The sequence below is a fragment of the Hipposideros armiger genome, unplaced genomic scaffold (assembly GCF_001890085.2).
Source record: "Hipposideros armiger isolate ML-2016 unplaced genomic scaffold, ASM189008v1 scaffold_908, whole genome shotgun sequence".
Taxonomy (NCBI): domain Eukaryota; kingdom Metazoa; phylum Chordata; class Mammalia; order Chiroptera; family Hipposideridae; genus Hipposideros; species Hipposideros armiger.
In genome coordinates, this window is record NW_017732258.1 from 274,135 (window position 1) to 293,985 (window position 19,851).

General features: G+C 35.7%; 1 pseudogene; it reads left to right on the top strand.

Annotated features, from left to right (window-relative positions):
• Positions 1–13,374: 13,374 nt before the first annotated feature.
• On the top strand, positions 13,375–17,502 carry LOC109375171 (translationally-controlled tumor protein-like; annotated as a pseudogene).
• Positions 17,503–19,851: the final 2,349 nt, after the last annotated feature.

Consider the following 19,851-nt stretch of genomic DNA (forward strand, 5'->3'; position numbering starts at 1 on the left):
TTGTGCAGCCATCATCACTTCATTTCTAGAACTTTTTAGTTATCCCAATCTGAAACTCTACCAATTAAAAATAATTAAAATTTTAAATAGTCAGATATGTTGGGCTTTTCTTATCCAGTGTCTGTTCTAGTCTTGATTTAAAGGTCCCCTGTGCATGTAAATTGTGCATGTGATTCCTTAGATTTTTTGCATCATTTTTGTTGTTTTATTTTTATATAATAAAAACAAATATTTTAAATACTAAATATTTAATCCACCTAGAATTTAGGGCTTATTTTTATACGTGGTGTGAGGAAAGAAAAAAGCTCCATTTTTGCCTAGTGGAGCACCAAATATATGTTCCAGTGAATACGTTAAGTACCTTTTACCCATTGAATTAAATATTACCTTTGTCATAAACTATATAAATACTGGGGTCTGTTTCTGGGCACTTTATTCCACCAATCTAGTTGTCCATTTCTATGCCAACATCATATTTTTTAGTTACAGTTTAATATCTAATAAATCAAATTCCACCTCAACCTTCTCCTTCATAATTTTTCTGTATATTCTCAGACATGTATGTTCTCATTTGGATTTTAATATTTTATTTAGTTGAAAACACACAAACCTATTGGGGTTCTAATAGGTAGTGCATTACATTTATATGTTATTTTTCAACTATGTTTTATAATATTATCTGCCTATCCAAGAAATAGTTTGTCTTTGTACATTTTCAGATTGAATTTTATGCCCTTTAATAAAATTTTTATAGTTTTCTTTACTTCTCATATTGAGTTTATTTCTTTTTTTTATTGTTAGTTTCAGGTGTACAGAACAATGCAATAGTTATCCTTTTGAGTTTATTTCTAATGTTTATATGCATGTTATTATAAATGACATATTTTCTCTATTTCCACTTGACTTTTTTTGCTCAACTTAATGTCTGAGATTCCTCCATGTTGTTTTGTGTGTAACTACAATAGTGTGTTCCTTTTGATTACTTAGTAGTATTCCTGTGTATTTAAGATACTACAATTTATCCATTTACCTGTTGATGGACATTTGGCTAATATGAATAAAATTGCTATGACTAAACTTTTACAAGCTTACAAAATACAGATACATGTTTACATTTCTCTTTGGTGACTACCTAGCTGTGGAAGTATATTTAACTTTATAAGAAGTCACCAAAATTTTAAAAAAATAGTTTATACGGCCAACAGATATGTGAATAGATGCTCAACTTCACTAGCCATTAGGGAAATATAAATAAAAACCACAATGAGATACCACCTCACACCTGTTAGAATGGCTATTATAAACAAGACAAGTAATAACGAGCATTGGAGAGGTTGTCAGGAAAAAGGGACCCTCATACACTGCTGGTGGGAATGTAAATTGGTATAGCCACTATGAAAAACAGTATGGAGTCTCCTCAAAAAATTAAGAATAGAATTACCATATGACCCAGTAATCCCTCTTCTTGGTATCTACCCCCCAAAATCTGAAATCATTTATTTGTAAAGATATATACAAGTATGTACTCCTGTGTTCATTGCAGCATTATTTACAGTGGCCACGACATGGAAACAACCAAAGTGTCTTTCAATAAATGATTGGATAAAGAAGATATGGTACATATATACAATGGAATATTACTCAGCCATGAGAAAATATGAAATACTACCCTTTGCAACAACATGGATGGATCTTAAGAATATCATACTAAGTGAAATAAGTCAGATGTAAAAAGTCAAGAACCATATGATTTCACTCATATGTGGGTTATAAAACTGAAAGCAACAAACTAATAAGACAAACAAACAAAAACTCATAGACACAAACAACAGTGTAGTGGTTGCCAGAGGGAAAGTTGGGAGGGAGAGAAGTAGGAAAAGGTAAAGGGGGTCAAATATATGGTGACAGAAAGAGAGTTCACTTTGGTTGGTGAACACACAATGCGACATATAGGTGATATATTACAGAATTGTACACTTGAATCCTATATAATTTTATTAACCACGTTCACCCCAATAAATTTAAAAAAAGAAATATCAGTATGAATTCGTGGTTGTTATTTTTAATAGATAGAGAAACAAATATATGTGTGTGTGTGTGCATGTGGGTAAAAAAAACCCCACAAAAATGTGGTTTATACCATTTTACACTCCCAGCAGCACATCCTGGTCAACATTTCATACTGTCAGTCTTTTTAATTTTAGCCGCCCTTGTGGATGTGAAGTGCTATCTCTTTGTGGCTTTAAATTGCATTTCCCCGATGACTAATGCTGTTGAACACATTTTCATGTAATTATTGGCCATTTGTATGTCTTCCTTGGGAAGTGGCTATTCAAAATCATTTGCCAATTTTTTTTAAAGTTGAATTGTTTGTCTTTTTATTACTGATTAGTTGGAGTTCTTTTGTCAGTACTTTGCCAGTTGTATGTATTGAGAATATTTTCACCCATCCTGGGAGAGTTTATTTTCTTAAACCTGTACTTTGAAGAATAGATGTTTATAAGTTTCAGTGACTTTCAGTGTATCATTTTTTTTCCAGAAGGCTTTACTGCCTTTTGTATTCTTGTTAGGGAATCTTTGTCCACTTCAAAGTTTTGAAGATATACACTATTTTTGTTCTAGAAGTATTATAGATTTAGCTTTTATATCTAAGTCTATGCTCCAACTCAAATTAATTTTTTAAATTGAGATAGAATTTGCACACTATAAATTCACCATTTTAAAGTGTGCAACTCAATAGATTTTAGTCTATTTACAAGGTTGTGCTACCATCACCACTATCTAATTCCAGAACATTTTCATCAACCCTGAAAGATACCCTGTACCTATTAGTAGTCACTTCCCATTCCTTCTTCCCCCTACTCCTGGAAACCATTAATCTACCTTTTGTCTCTATGCATTTTCCTATTCTGGGCATTTCATATAAATGGAATCCTACAATATCTGATCTTTTATGTCTGGCTTCTTTTAGTTAGTATTATGTTTTCAAAGTTCACCCATTTTGTAGCATGTATCAGTACTTCATTCCTTGTTTTGGCAGAATACTATCACATTGTATGAGTATACCACATTTAGTTTATCCATCAGTTAACGGATATTTAGGTTGTTTTCACTTTTTAGCTATTATACATAATGCTGCTATGAACATTTTTGTATAAGTTTCTGTAGACATATGTTTTTCATTCTTTTGGGTATGTACTTAGGTGTGGAATTGCTGGATCATATGATAACTCTATGTTTAACTCCTCTTCTTTGTATTGCCATGGTGCCTTAATCAAGTTTCAAAAAATGTTTACAGGTGGGTTTATTTCTGAGCTGTGTGTTCTCCTCTATTTTTTTGAATTTGTAAATTTTATGCTCATCGCTCACTGTCTTGATTATTGTAGTTTTAAAGTAAATATTGAAATCAGGTAGTGTGTGTTCTCCCACTTTGTTCTTTTATTTTAAGATTGTTTTACGCTATTCTATATCTTTTGCAATTCCATGTAAATTTTAGAATCAGCTTCTCAATTTCTTCCAGAAGGTCTGGTGGGATTTTGATTTTGATTACATTAACTAAATTTTGTGGAAAATAGACATCTTAATGATATTGCGTCATTCAATTTTTGAATTTGGTATATAACACCAGTTATTTATTCGGGTGTATTTAATTTACTTGTACTACAATTTCTTTATCTTAACGATATTATATTTCTCTTGGCAGTATTATTTCTTCATTAAATGTTTGATAGATTTGACCCGTGAAACTATGACACTTCCTGGTTCTGAGCCTGGAGTTTTCTCTGTGGGAGTTTGCTTTTTTAGAATCACCTTTGTTGAAGTATACTTTATATGAAACTCATCTATTTTACTGCATCATGCAATGAGTTTGACAAAAAATGTCCTCTGCAAATAAAGAGAGTTTTGCTACTTCCTTTCTCTGTGCCTTTTATTTCACTTTATTACATAATACCATGGCTAAAACCTCCAGTACAATGTTAAATGGAAGACATGAGAGCAGACATCCTTGCCATTTCCTTGATCTGAGTGGGAAAACATTCAGTACTTTACTGTTAGGTATGATGTTCACTGTGAAATTTTTGTAGAAGCCTTTTATCAGTTTAAAGAAGTTTTCTTCTATTCTTAGTTTTAAGAGTTGTTTTTTCTTTCATCATGAATGAGATTTAAATTTTATCAAATGCCTTTTTGTTATTCATTGGGTTGATCTCATAGTTTGTTACATTGAATGAATTTCAAATGTTATATCTACCTTGCATTCCTGAGGCAAACCCCATTTAATCATAATATATTAATATTTTTATATATATTGCTGGATTTGATTTGTTAAAATTTTGTATATGCATGAGGTATATTAGTAAGTAGTTTTATTTAAAGTCTTTGGTTTTAGTATTGGAGCAATGATGGCCTCATAAAATGAGGTGGAAATGTTCCCATCTTTTCTATTTTCTGGCTAAACTTATAAAAAACTGAAAATTTCAATTTGGGGCAAGGATGTAGAGCCCCAGGAACTCTCATATATTACTGGTATGAGTTAAATTTTTTCTATCATTTTGAAAAATTGTTTGCCAGTATCTAACAGAGCTTAACATACACCTGTACTCTAACCCAACAGTTTAACTCTTAGCTATACACTCAAGAGAAATGAATGTATATGTCCATCAAAAGATATATTCAAGAATGTTCATAGATGCCATATTGATAATAGCAAAACCTGGAAGCAACCCACATATTCATCGAGAGGACAATGGAGAAATAAATTATGGTATACTCATATAAAGAGATTTTAAAGAGCAATAAAAAAGCTAACTACTGATACATTAATATAGTTGCATCAGAAACATCATGTTGAATCAAAGAAGCCAGTCCAAAAGAGTAAATACTGTGCGATTCCATTGAAAGAAAGTTCAAGTGCTTACAAAACTTAATGTATGGGTTTAGAAATCATATTAATGATCAGCTCTGGGTAGAGATGGATTTTTGAGTCTGAAAGGGCCATGAAGGATTATTGGATGATGGTAACATTCTATATCTTTAACCTGGGTGTTGGTTACATAGGTAGTACATATGCAAAAATTCACAATGCTGTATATTTAGGATTCAAGCACATTACTGTATGTGATTTATGTTTCTAATACACTAAAACATTAATCCTGTCTGTAACCCAGTGAGAACTTCTCAGCTTGCAAACTTTATTTTTCTTAGGGGAAATTTTTATGTGTATTATTTGTTTAACTATTACCCCTCCTACATGTTCTTTTCCTTTCTCCTAAAATTCCTTTTATTCATATATTATGTAGTCTGGATTCATTTGTTTTCTAAATCCCTTCTATCTTTTTCTTATTTTCTTCTATTTTTGAAAGATATTTTCTACTCTATCTTTCAGGCCTCTATTTTTTTTCTCAACAAGTGATCAGCTTCTCCTTCAATTTATCTATTGAATTTTTAAAATTAAATATAGCCAGGTACTGTTCTAGGTGCCACAACTATGTAGACACATAAACTGTCATAGTTCCTGTCCTTAAAATATATATATATATATATATTATATTATATATATATATACATTTTTAGTCCCTATATATATATATATATATATATATATATATACATTTTTAGTCCCAAAAGTCTTTTAATGTTTATCATTGGATTTTTATAACTGAATATTTTTATTTTCTTCAAGTAATGGTTTTCTTTCTCTCCTCCAGAACACAGGTCTATTTTACTGGGGTGCTGCCTGTTGACATTATTTTGCTCTTTCACTATCTGGCTGTGGATTCCCTTAGATAGTAGGGTGACGATATCATCCAGACTTGAGTGCGAGGGAGAACTATTAATTATCCAGACTCGAGTGCGAAGGGGAACTATTAATAATTACACCAATATCAACAAGGACTGTCTCATGGTAACTAGAATATATGATCACCACACCCTTAGGTGCCAACTTATGTCTTCCGTCTCTGGTTTAGATGTTGGAGAATGATGCGCAGTAACAACCCTGATAGTGATGGGAAGCTCAGAAATCTTGGTCCCTGGGGACAGTCAGTGTACTGGAAGAAAAGTCGCAAGGCTCCACTCTTTCAGGTTGTAAAGATCAGAATAAAATCTCAAGATGTAAGCAATAAAGAATGTCAATGGCGGGCTGGCTGAGTGGTGCGTTGGCTAACACTTGGCTTGGCATGCCAGCTCTGAGCAGCAGGGCCCCAGTTCGGATCCCACATGAGGGCCAGTGACACTGCGCCCTCTACAGCTAAGATGGTGAAGAACATCTCAACTTGGAGCTGGGCTGCCATGAGTTGCCCACAATGGCGTAGACTGTAGTGTGGCTGGCGGGCAGCTGGTGTGTGCTTTCGTGAGCTGCCATGAGCCACCGTGAGTGGCCGTTCAATGGCCAGTGAGCAACTGCCTCACCCAAGAAGAGCGCAATGATCACAATACCAACATGGGCCAGTGAAGCGAAGTCTTCCACAACTAGACTGAAAAATAAAAGGACAGCAACTTATCTGTTCCCCTTCTCTGATTCCCCAACGCTGTTCCCCTCCCCTAATTCCCCAATAAAATCTTAAAAATAAAAAAGAATGTCAATGTGAACAGAAAAATCCAATTAGATAAAGGCTGTAAAATATTTATTGAATTAGTAGTTAAAAGATATAGGTCTCCTTATAGAGAACAGTTTCAGTAGTGTAGTAGGAGGCAGGAAAGGATGGTGTTAAGGGCATACATCAGGGTTTGGTCCTGAATGGGAGGAGGAACATTATTCTATGAAAATGGAAACAAGGAGGTAAGGATAGGTGTGGCTATAGAAACAATATATCAGGCCTCTGATGAGTTAAGTAAGCTTACATTTAAAAAAATTATTGAATTAACTTATTAAATTTAAAAATCAGAGAGTATTAAAGGATAGGCACTGAAAAGTTCTGCAGCCATCCAGTTCTCTACCCTATAGACAACCATGCTATTTACTTTGGTAAATAGAAGGATCTATGGAAGAATAAATAAAAAGTAAATAGCATCATTGCCTGTATGGAAGGGAACTAGGTGGCTACAGAATATTTCAGGTGTTAATGACTGTATAATAGTCTGGGATATGGGTGTACCACATTTATTACATTATTCATTTATAGTTGACATTTACATTGATAAGAAATTTTCATTGTTATAGTTTTAAAAAAATCTTTCTAAGGAAATCTTCTTTCTACAGTTGATTATTTTCAAAGACTGTATTCCTAGAAATATATTTACTGGGTTATGACATTTTTGAATTTTAGGTTCTTGGTACATACTGACAAATTGCTTTCCAGAAAGTTTGGAACTGTTTACATTCCTGTTAGCAGTGTTTGAGCGTGTCAGTCTCACTACCTCCCTGCCAACCTCCTAGACAACATTGATATTATCCTTTTTCAATTTGATAGGCTGAAATTGTATCTCAATTTTGTTTCCGTATGTATTTGTTAGATTATTATTGTACTTGAGCATCTTTTCATATGTGAATGTGCCTTTTAAATGTATTTTAATTATTATATACCTTTTATTGATTTTTCAGTTTATTGATTTGTAATAGCTCTTTATATTGAAAGGATATCAATGCAAATATTTCCCTCTATATATTACTTTTTATCTTTATTCATGATAGTTTATTTATTTGTTAAGAAGTTTACATTTTCTAATGTTAAATACATCAGTATTTTCCTTTATACTGTCTTCAGTTGAAAGTTTCTTAGATAGTCTTTGCCTATCATGCAGTCAGTTAAATATTAAATACATATTTTTCTTTTTTTGGTTTCATTTTTTTACTTTTTACTGTATAGTTCATCTAAAATTCTTTTTGATATAGGTGTGATGTTAAATTCTATCAATTTTTTTCCAAGATCACCATAATCATTCTTTGGTTCGTCTATGGCCAGGCCAACTATAGGCTCAAGGTCACAGTAAGAAAAGCAGTACATTTAAAGAATGTAATTTGTTGTTTCCATGTCTTGGCCACCATAAATAAAGCTGCAATGAACATCGGAGAACATACATCTTTACGGATAAATGTTTTCAGATTATTTGGGTAGATACCCGGGAGAGGGATTGCTGGGTCATATGGTAATTCTATTTTTTATTTTTTGAGGAATTCCCACACTCCCATCCATAGTGGCCGCACCAATCTGCATTCCCACCAACAGTGTATGAGGGTTCATTTTTCTCCACAGACCCTCCAACACTTGTTATTATTTATCTTGTTGATGATAGCCATTTTAACTGGTGTGAGGTGATATATCATTGTAGTTTTTATTTGCATTTCTCTGATAATTAGTGTCCTTCGATAGGTGATTGCATAAAGAAAATGTGGTATATATACATAATGGAATAGTATTTTGCCATAAGAAAAGACGAAATAATGCCATTTGCAACAACATGGATGGATCTTGAGATTATTATGCTAAGCGAAAGAAGCCAGACAGAAAAAGTAGAGAACCATATGATTTCACTGATATGTGGGATATAAAACTGAAAACAACAGAGGAACAAGACAATTAAACAAAAACTCATAGACACAGACAATAGTTTAGTGGTTACCAGGGGAGTAACAGAGGAGGGGGTGAGGGGCGGAGGGGGTAGATGAGGGAAAATGGGATCAAATATATGGTGATGGAAGGAGAACTGACTCTGGGTGGTGAACACACAATGTGATACACAGATGATGGATTACAGAATTATACACCTGACACCTATGTAACTTTACTAACCATTGTCACCCCAATAAACTTTAATTAAAAAAATATATAATTGGTGTGGGAAAAGAGTCAATATATGGTATTAGGGTGAATCTTTTGAGTGCTGACATCTCCAGGCTCAAAAACTTAAATGGCAGTGAATATGAGGCCTTCCCTTATTTGACCTGGTAAATCAATCACTTCTTGCAGGCTGAATTCACTGGTTGCTTATGTAAGTAACTATGGAAGAAACTAGCTAAAGTTGAGGCGGTTTGAGCAGGTTGTGCCCTACACAAGGATGCCCAGTAGAGGGAGCAAGTGGGGCTGAAATCCACACCTGGCTTCCTGTCCTTTGGTTGGAGTTGCATTTCTTGGAGGAGGGGATACCTTTTTCGATTTTACACAAAGGTTCCTTATAGGCGGGTAGTGACCTGTGGTGGACCCATTTGTACCCTTGATCTTCTGCATAGTCTTTGCATTGTTTTTGTTGGTGGTTCAGTAGTGAAGTAAAAGCAAACTTAAATCAAACCAGAGTAATTATCCTTACCAATTTTGAAGCTTAAGCAACTTTTGTAACCTGTTTTGGCTAATTTTCCAACACTATTTTTTAATGATCATTTCCTCCTTAATTTGTAAGGTAAGCTTTAATTATCCCTCCTCTCCCTAGAAATATCTTTATCTTTTTTTCATTTTCTGATAATACTTGATCATTTTTTAAAAATTCAAAAAATACAGGGAATTGTGTCTACCTGCCAGAAATAGCCATTGCTAGCAGTTTGGTATATGTACTTTAGACTTTTCCATGTGTCTATAAATATATATTTCTTTTAACATATATTTATTTACCTCTATATGTGTCTGTCTATCTATCTATCTATCTATCTATCTATCTATGTACCTATCCTTATTGATTTTTATATGTTTTTAGTTTTTTTCTGTCATAAACTATTCTGCAATGGTTATCCCTATACTTGTAGTTTCCACACACCAGGACTATTATTTTCTTTCTTTCTTTTTTTTTCTTTAGGATTAATGGTCAGACATGAAATTGTTAGATCAAATGTATGTCCACTTCAAGGTTGTTTTGTTTTGTTTTGTTTTTACTATATTACCCTCCAGAATGGTTGTGTCCATTTACAGTTCTACCAATAGTATAAGAGAATGTTTCTTTCCTTACTCTCTTGACATCACTGGACAACATCAACATCATGCTTCTTAACCTTTGTTAATCTGATGGGCAAAATGGATATTTGGTGTAAACTAGGTGCTCAGTAAATATTTGTTGAATGACAATATTGTTGTGCTTTAATTTTTATGTATTTAATTATTGGTGAGTTTGACTATTCCAGGCCTCTGCGAACTTTTTCGGTAGAGGGCCAGATAGTAAATATTTAAGATTTTGCAGGCCACATGCTCTCTGTTGCACCTACTCAACTCTGCCTCATTGTATTAGGATAGCATCCATAGAAAATATGTAAGTGAACGACTGTGACTGTGTTTCAATATGTACAGAAACAGGCAGCAGCCAGATTCGGCCCACAGGTAATAGTTTGCTGACCTCTAATTTATTCATATGTTTGTTGGCAATTTAGAATACTTTTGTGAATTGCTAATTTCTATTATTTACACCTTTTTTATTGGGGGCTTTGTTTTCTTCTGGCTGATGTATAAGAACTCTTTTCTATTTGTTCATAAGGTCACAATGTTGTTAGCCTTCTGTCATTTTTTTGTTGTCTTATTTTTTATGTAACTGCAATTTATTTGCTTTTACAAGTCCTCACATTATACAATTTTGTATTCTTCATTTTCCTTTACCATTATATTGAGCATTTTTCCATATTAAACAATATTTTCATAATACATGGTTTTTAATGGTTGCCTGATGATCTAGCCTAAAGATATTGCATAATGTATTTTTTTCCTTTTGTCTTATTTTGCAAATATTTTTCCCAGTTTTTCATTTGTTTACTAACTTTGCTGATGGTCTCTTTTTCTCTATAGCTATTTTTATTTTTTATGTAATTAAATCTGTCAGTCAGTTGCTTTGTAGTTTCTAGGTTTTATGTTATACTTAGAAAGGTCTTTCTTACTCCAAGATTATAAAAATATTTCATATTTTCTTCCATTGCTTTTCTTTAATATTTAAAAATTTGAGTATTTGATGTATTTTTATTTTTATTTTGTGACAGAGATATAATTTTATTTTTAAGTGGATCATTTATCTATTGATTTGAAATACCATTTTTTATTACGTACTCAATTCCCATATATGCATGGGTCTGTTTCTGAACTCTAATTTTCTGATTTATGCCGTATGAATTATTTTTGTGTAATTTTATATGGCATCTATTTCATTACATTTTCTAATGTATTATGGCTTGCATAGGAAGTCTATTGAAATTCCATATATATTACTGAAATTTTTATTATTTCTAATAGTTTTTCTCTTGAATTTTCTAGGCTGTCATATCATCATCTGTAGATAATGATAATTTTGCCTCTTCTTTTCAAAAGAAATACCTCTTATCTTGTTGCAGTGGCTAGAATTTATATGATAATGTCGTATAATAGCGGCGATAATGGATACCCTTATTGTGTTCCTGATTTTAATGAAAAAGGCTCTTGTGTTTCATTGCTAGGTATGTTTGATGGTAATTTTTGATAAACATTCTATCATGTTTAAGAAGATTTCTTCTATCTCTAGTTCATTATTTTTTTCAAAATAAGGATGGATGTTGAATTATCAAATGCTATTTCGGCATCTATTGAGATAATCATATAATTTTTCTTTTTTAAGCAGCTTATATAATAAAATATCTCAGTATATTCCTAATATTGGGTCATCTTTTTTTTTTCTTAGGAGTAATCAACTAGGTCACAGTGTATTCTTCTCCTAGCTGTGTTCTAATATAATGCTGGATCATGTTTGCTAATGTTTTATTTAAGGTTTTAATATTTGTATTCTTAAAGAGATTTAATCTGATAATAATTTTCTTTTTTTGTCCTGTCTTTATCATGTTTGCTATTAGGTATTTGCAAACCTTGTGAAAAGAATTGGCAGTGTTTTATGCTCCCAATGATATAGAAAATTATATAGTTAAATATGATATAAAGTGTTAAAATGAGATAGAAAATGTTTGCTCTTTGAAAGAATGATAAAAATTATGTAAAATTGTGGATCTAGTGCCCTTTGGGGGAATAGATCTTTGTCAACCTATTCAATTTCACATTTAGTTATTATTCATTGTAGGTGTTTTACTCTTCTTTCTGTCACTTGTTATAACTATATTTTCCTAGAAAAGTATCAGTTTTATCCAGATGTTCAGGTTTGTTGGCATAAACTTGTACGTATTTTTCTCTTATGTTAAGCTCATCTCTAATCTATGGCTATATTCTCCTGTTCATTCTTTTTTTTTTTTTTTAAAGATTTTTATTGGGGAGTTGGGGGGATGGGAACAGTGCTGGGGAATTGGGGAAAGGGGAACAGACAAGTTGCTGTCGTTTTGTTCTTCAATCTAGTTGTGGAGGATGTTGCTTCACTGGCCCAAGTTGGCACCATCATTGCGCTCTTCTCTGGTGAGGCAGATCAGTCGCCGGCTTCTGGACGGCCGCTTACTGCGGCTGCTGGCCGCTCACGCTGGCTGCTGGCCACACACGGTAGCCCATAGCAATCCACTGCCACAGGGACTGCAGCCCACGCCGTCACCGGCGACTCATGGCAGCCCAGCTCCAGGTTGAGCTGTTGTTCAGCATCTTAGCTGTGGAGGGCAGTGTCACTGGCCCTCATATGTGGGATCCGAACCGGGGCCCTCTGGCATCCCAAGCGAGTTCTTAACCATCGTGCCACTCGGCCGGCCCTCCTGTTCATTCTTTTATTTTAGTTCTTGAGCACCTGCTTTGTGCTGGGTATTGTGCAATGGTTTCTGACTTTCATGTCATACTCAATGGCAAGTAAGAGAGCTGAGATGTTTGCCCCCATGGAGTCTACATCTCAATGTTGTATATTTGTGTTTTCTTTTTAAAATGAGCTTGCTAAGTGTCTGTTTTATGGATTTTTCATAGAAAAACTATTTTGTCATCTTTACTGTTTCTATTTCTAAATCATTAATTTCTTATTTTATTTCAGTGTTGTCTTAAAAATATTTTTGTAATGGAAATTTTTAAATATACACAAAAATAAAATAGTATAATAGACTCCCATGAACTCATCACCTATCTTTTACAATTATCAACTAACTCATGGCCAATCGTGCTTCGTTTATAACCCTAAACCACTGTATTTTTAAAAGCAAAATTCATTTGTCATTGCATCCACAAATACTTCAGTAATATTTATCTAGTAGATAAGTTCTCCTTTTGAAAATATAGTAATACAATTATCAGTCCTAAATATTAAAAATAATTTCTTAATACTGTGTTATATCAAGTCAGCATTCAAATTTCCACAATTGTCTCATAAGTGTCTTTAAACAGCTGAATAATTTGGTTCACAAATTTCTTTCCCTTTCCTACTTTGTATTATGAAAAATTTTAAGCATATAGAAAAGTGGAAAGAATAGTACATACAATAAAAACATGTATACCCTCTACCAGATTCAACATTTGTTAATATTTTGCAATATTTGTTTTATCTTGCTCTCAGTCTCTATATATGCAATATATATCCTGTATTGTTTTAATGGAAGCTGTGGTCATCCTGATATTTCAGCATGTTCCAGTAATAAAAGTAATCTCCTAATACCCATAGTGCCATTATAACTCTTAACACTATTTCACAAATATCATCTAATATCCAAATCATATTCAGATTTCTCCCACTTGTCTCAACATTAATAAAAACTGAGCTTTTCCTCTGCCCAAGTGCCAGTACGCCTGCATCACACTGGCTCTGGGCTCCTAGCTCCTGCTAAGCCAGCACTGCCGCATCTCCTTTCAGCTGCCATCAGGATCATCTAACGGGACCTCTTCACAGCTATGATGAGATGTTCTCTGACATCTACAAGATTTGGGAGATTGCAGGTGGGCTGTGACTGGAGGTGGAGAGGAAGATGGTCAGGAAGACAGAGGATAACATGGTTGACTTGCTCATTGGTGGAAATGCCTCTGCTGAAGGCCTGGCAGGCGAAGGTATGGAAAGCACAGTAATCACTGGTGTTGATATTCTCACAAACCATCATTTGCAGGAAACCAGCTTTATAAAACAAGCCTATAATAAGTACATCAAAGATTACATTAAATCAATCAAAGGGAAACTTGAAGAACACAGACCAGAAGGAGTAAACCTTTTATGACAGGGGCTGCAGAACAAATCAAGCACATCCTTGCTAATTTCAGAACTAACAGCTCTGGCTTCTGGTCAAAATGGTGGAGTAGGTAAATGCTGTGCTTACCTCCTCTCATGACAGAATCAAAATTATCACTAAACTATGAACAACCATCATTGATAATTGCCTGAAATCTAGCTGAACAGAAGTCCTACAAGAAAGGACATACATAAGAAGCCACCTCTAGACTGGTATTAGGGGCAGAGACGTGGAACTGGTTGTTTCCACACCCATGGGTGGTGGTTAAAAATCAGAAGGGATATCTTGACTTAGGAAGTACCCCCCCCAGAGGAGCGAGTGGTCCCAACCTCACACCCGGCTCCCCAGCCCTAGGTTCCAGTGCTGGGAAGAGAAGTCCCACAACTTCTGGCTGTGAAACCAGCACAGATTGTTGGTGAGTGAGACAGAGGGCTGCTAGAGACCCAGGTGTTGCTCTGAAAGGGCTCACATACTGACTTACTCACTGAGGGACTCACCCACTCTGAGCTCCAGTGCTGGGGCAGCAGTTTGAAAGGTGCCAGGAACATATGGGGAGGAACTGAGTCATCTGGCTACAGGTTGAGGGCTAGAGGGGCAGCTTTCTCCCGGGCAGAAGTGCTGGCAGAAGCCATTGTTCCTTTGTTGAGCCCTCCACTCACCCAGACTGCATGAGCAGGCAGTAGCTATATCTGAGTCCCCATCATCTTGGCTAACACTGTTTGCCCCACCCTGGTAATTCCCTGAGACCCTGCCCCACTGACTTGTGGGTCCATGCAAGCCGCTTCCAGTGGTTGTTTCATACAAACATCCTGTTGTGGCTTATGCTTTGGACTTTCCTAAAATCTCTCAAAGGTTCACAAACCTCAAACAAGCAGCATCTAGCTTTGATTTGCACCATATTTCTTTCTCAGCAGCCCCAAGTATGCACTAGTGGCAGCCAGCCTCAGTTCCCAGCTTAGCCTCTCCCAGGCACCTCCAAGCTCAGCACAAGGGCCAGCCATCTGCAGATCACTTTGTAACTCATACCAAGTGGCTCTGGGCATGGCACAGGCAGTGACTAACCTTTGCATTCAACAGAGCCCCTCCCAAGAGGCCCCAGGAGCAACACAACTGGTGGCCAGCTGCAGCCCACACCAGAGTACCATCCACCCACCTCCACAAACAACATACCCAAAGACCAGACTGGGCCGGCTCCAGAGCCCTGATAAAGCAAACCCTGCTCTGTAGGGTCAGCCCCTGCATATTGGCTCCTCCACTGTAATCACGGTCCATCTTCACAACCAATCAGCCTGAGGGTCATTCCTTTCCATTGATGTGCCAACTGCAAGTAAGCCTCAACCACAACAGGAGGGCACGTCCAACCCACACAAGGGACACACCTGGAGTACCTTGCTCAGGTACCTAGGGAGACTGTGCCACTGGGCCCAACATGACACCTATTACATAAGACCACCCAACCAAGACTGGGAGACAATAACAGCTCCACCTAATACATAGAAACAAACAGAGGAAGGCAGCCAAAATGAGGAGACAAAGAAATATGTCCCAAATGAAAAAAACAGAGCAAAACTTCAGAAAAAAAACTAAACAAAATGGAAACAAGCAAAATACTAGACGCAGAGTTCCAAACACTGGTTATAAGGATGCACAGTGATCTCAGTGAGAACTTCAACAAAAAGATAGGAAACATAAAAATGGAGTTAGGAAACATGAAAAAGGACTAGTCAGAAATGAAGAATACAATAACTGAAATAAAGAATACATTAGAAGGAATCAAGAGATTGGATGAAGCAGAGACTCAAATCAGCAATTTGGAAGGTAGCAGAAAACACCCATTCAGAACAGCAAAAAGAATCCAAAAAGTGAGAATAGTTTAAGGAGCCTCAGGGACAACATCAAGTGTACCAACATTCATATCGTAGGTGTACCAGAAGGAGAAGCGAGAGAGCAAGGGATTGAAAACCGATTTGAAGAAATCATGGAAAACTGTTCTAACCTGGTGAAGGAAGGTACAAGTCCAGGAAGCACAGAGAGTCCCAAACAAGGTGAACCCAAACAGGCTCACACCAAGACACATCTTAATTAAAATGGCAACGGTTAAAGACAAAGAGAATCTTAAAAGCAGAAAGTGAAAAGCAGTTAGTTACTTACAAGGGAGCTCCCATAAGACTGGCGGCTGATTTCTCAAAAGAAACTTTGTAGGCCAGAAGGGATTGGCATGAAATACTCAAAGTGATGAAAACCAAAGACCTACAGCCAAGATTACTCTACCCAGCAAGGCTATCATTTAGAATTGAAGGACAGATAATGAGCTTCTCAGACAAGAAAAAGCTGAAGGGGTTCACCACCACCAAACCAGTATTATAAAAAAATGTTAAAGGGCCATCTTGAAAAAGAAGGAGGAGGAGGAGGAGATGAAAAATATGAATAATAAAATGGTAATAACTGAATATCTATCAAAAATTACTTTAAATGTAAGTAGGTTAAGTGCTCCAATCAAAATATATACAGTGACTGAATGGATAAGAAAACATGACCCTTATATATGCTGCCTACAAGAGACTTACTAATGATGAAAACACACACAGAGAGTGAAAGTAAAGGGATGGAAAAGATATTTTACGAACATGGGAACAAAAAACAAAATTTTTAAAAAGCTGGAGTAGCAATACTTGTACCATACAAAATATATTTTAAAACTATGGCTGTAAGAAGAGACAGAGAAGCCCAGGAATTCTACTGAGTTTTTATCTGAAGAAACCCAAAGCACTAATTCAAAAAGACATATGCATTCATATGTTCATTCCATAGCCAAGATATGAAAGCAACCTAACTGTCCATAATAGATGAATGGATAAAGAAGAGGTGGTATATATATACAATGGAATATTACTCAGCCATAAAAAAGAATGAAACCTTACCTTCTGCAACAACATGGATGGAGCTAGAGGGTATTATGCTAAGTGAAATAAGTCAGACAGAGAAAGCAAATATATGATTTCATTTATATGTGGAATCTAAAAAACTAAAAGGACAAACAAAACAGAAATAAACTCATAGAAACAGAGAACATTTTGATGGTTGCCAGATGGGAGGAGGGTTGAGGGGGTGGGGGAAAAAGGGAAAGGGATTAAAAAGTACAAATTGGTAGTTACAAAATAGTCATGGGAATGTAAAGTATTGCATAAGGAATATAGTCAATTATATTGTAATAACTACATATGGTGCCAGATGGGTACTAGACTTATTGAGGTGATCACTTTGTAAGTTGTATAAATGTCTAATCACTGTGTTGTACACCTGGAACTAATATAATATTGTATGTCAACTGTTGTTGAAGAAGAAAAATTTATTAAAAACTGAAAAACAAAAAATATGACAAGTTCTTTACGGGTGAAATCATGAATCCAGATGGCATGGTTGCTCTGCTGGACTACTGTGAGGAAGGTGTGACCCTACAGATGATTTTCCTTAAGGATGGTTTAGAAATGGAAAAATGTTAACAAATTTGATAATTTGAATCTATCACCTGTCATCATAACTGGCTGCTGCTTTTTATCCACACATTGGGACTAGGACAAATGGGACTGATGTTATCTTGAGTGCTTCAGTTATTTTGACCTTGATTTATCTGTAATGGAGGCATTGTTTTTAACAAAAACATGTCATGTAAGCTATCTAAAAATAAAATGCATTTAAATGAAAAAGAAACTGGGTCATGTTAAAAGACACAAAAGCCAATTTGATGGGGCTTCTACCTGCTAAATTGGGGACAATTTGATCATCAAAAAAATAATGACTAAATTAAAAATATGATGAAGAATGGGATATTCACATAGTTACAAAGTACCTAGCCCACTAAACATCAATTACAAGAGGAGAAAAACCACCTTTGAAGGGGGAATCCTGGCTAATACTACACCCAATTTTTTTTTTACTTTTAGTTGCTTTTTTCCCCTGAATTAATAGCCAATTAAGTTCACACATTGCAAAGGAAAATGTCTCTTTTGTCCTTTTAAATCTATACCAGTTCTCTTACCCCTCTTTTTTTACCTTGCAGTTTATTTGTTGGAAAAACATGTATGTCTTGCTAGTGTAGTCTGAAAAAACTCAAGTTACACTTAATAACAGCACTGTTTTAAAAACGGTAAAATTTCAAACATATCCCAAAGTCGATGGGATAACACTGTTTTAATGTGCTTCTTTTAAAAACTATTTGGTTATTAATCACTTATAGATCTGTTGTTTTCTAAGAAAGTAATCTCTCAATTTAACCAGTTTGGTTTTCAGGTCAGTTTGTGTTTAGATACGTTCAAATCCCTGATGTTTGGACCAAGGGAATACTGCATTTGCCAACAATAAATTAGGAAATGAATTCTACAGTGCAATGACTCATTCTTCTCCTGTTGGCCAGTGTTCAGGTCCAACAGTCATTATCAGGTTGTCCTTGGCAAATTAATAAGTTTTATGGGTCAGGTTAACCTGGGGCATCAGGTTAATATTGATAACAGTAAGCTGATTTCTTCTCTGCCCTTTTAATGTGGAGCAGGGAAACTTATTAAATAATAAGTAAAGAGCAAATACACTTGAATGATGAATATTTAAAATATACCTTGTCTTCTTTTCACTTCAAATCTTTTTAATGGCTGACAATCCTTTCAGCTTTTAAATCTGACACACTTCTGAGTTTAATTGCAGTTTAGATTCCTTTTAAGGTGAAAGTGACTTCCCTGATCCCATGGTCATTGTTTTCTGTTTCTTTGAAAGTGCATGTCTCACTTATTGTCACAAGTTTCTCCAATATTATTGTAATTGAAAGTCAACTTTGAATATCTATAGAGAACACTTTTCGTATCAGAGATCATGGATCTCCTTAGAACAGATTGAGGAATGGAACTTATATATATATTTTTGAGGTCCCTTTGGGATAAAAAGAATATAAAATCACAAATTAGGTATGAAATGAATGTCTATTTAGAATAAGAATCTTTTTCTGAGTTCCTTTTAGGCAATTTACCAATGAAATTATATACCAATGCTTTCTGATTGTACCCTGTTGCTGTCCTGTGCAAGTGAGGGGCACCAAAACTCAAGCTGCACAGGAGCTTAACGATAAACCTTCCTGAGTACAAATTGCTTATCTCCTAAGCACATTGTACTAGCAGTCTGATTAACCTTCACCATTGTAGTTTAGATGAGAGGTGTGTGGGTTCTTCGGGGGTTTTTTTTACAGTAATCAAGGCTGTTTCATTGGGTGTAGGACAGAATAGTTGCACAGAAGGGCGCTGTGCTTGGGGATGAGTGCTTTGTGGTCACTGTCTTGAAATTCTTTATTTTTGGATGTGTGTTTTGTAAGTGAAGTTCAAGGGGACAGTGGAGCATATGCCAGGGCCTTGGAGCTTCCCGTGATACCCCTTCCTGCCTCCCACCACAACCCTGTGTTAGATTCTTGGTGATCTGTTCCCTGACTCCTGGGTGCCCAGTCCCTCCAAACCTCCTCCTTGCACCCCTTATTTCCCATGGCCCAGCTATCACTGCTGCCCTCTGTCTAGGGCAGCAAATGAGTTGTGTCAGCAGGAGGAGCCCAAAGTTCTGCCGTTGCCCTTCACTCTAGGTGGGAGCCTGGGCCCAGGTGCAGGAAAGCTCAAGGTTGGATTCCCATGCCCTGGGGCATCTTGGGGCTGGACATGGCAGAAGCTGTTCTGCCCTTGGCTAGGACAGAGGCTGAGCAGTCTGCAGCAGAGGGTTTTCTTTTTTTTTTTTTTTTGGCAGACGGTTTTCTTACACACATGCGTTCTGGCACAGAGGTTGTGATACCTTGGAGGTTACCTATCTGTTTTGGGTTGGGGCTG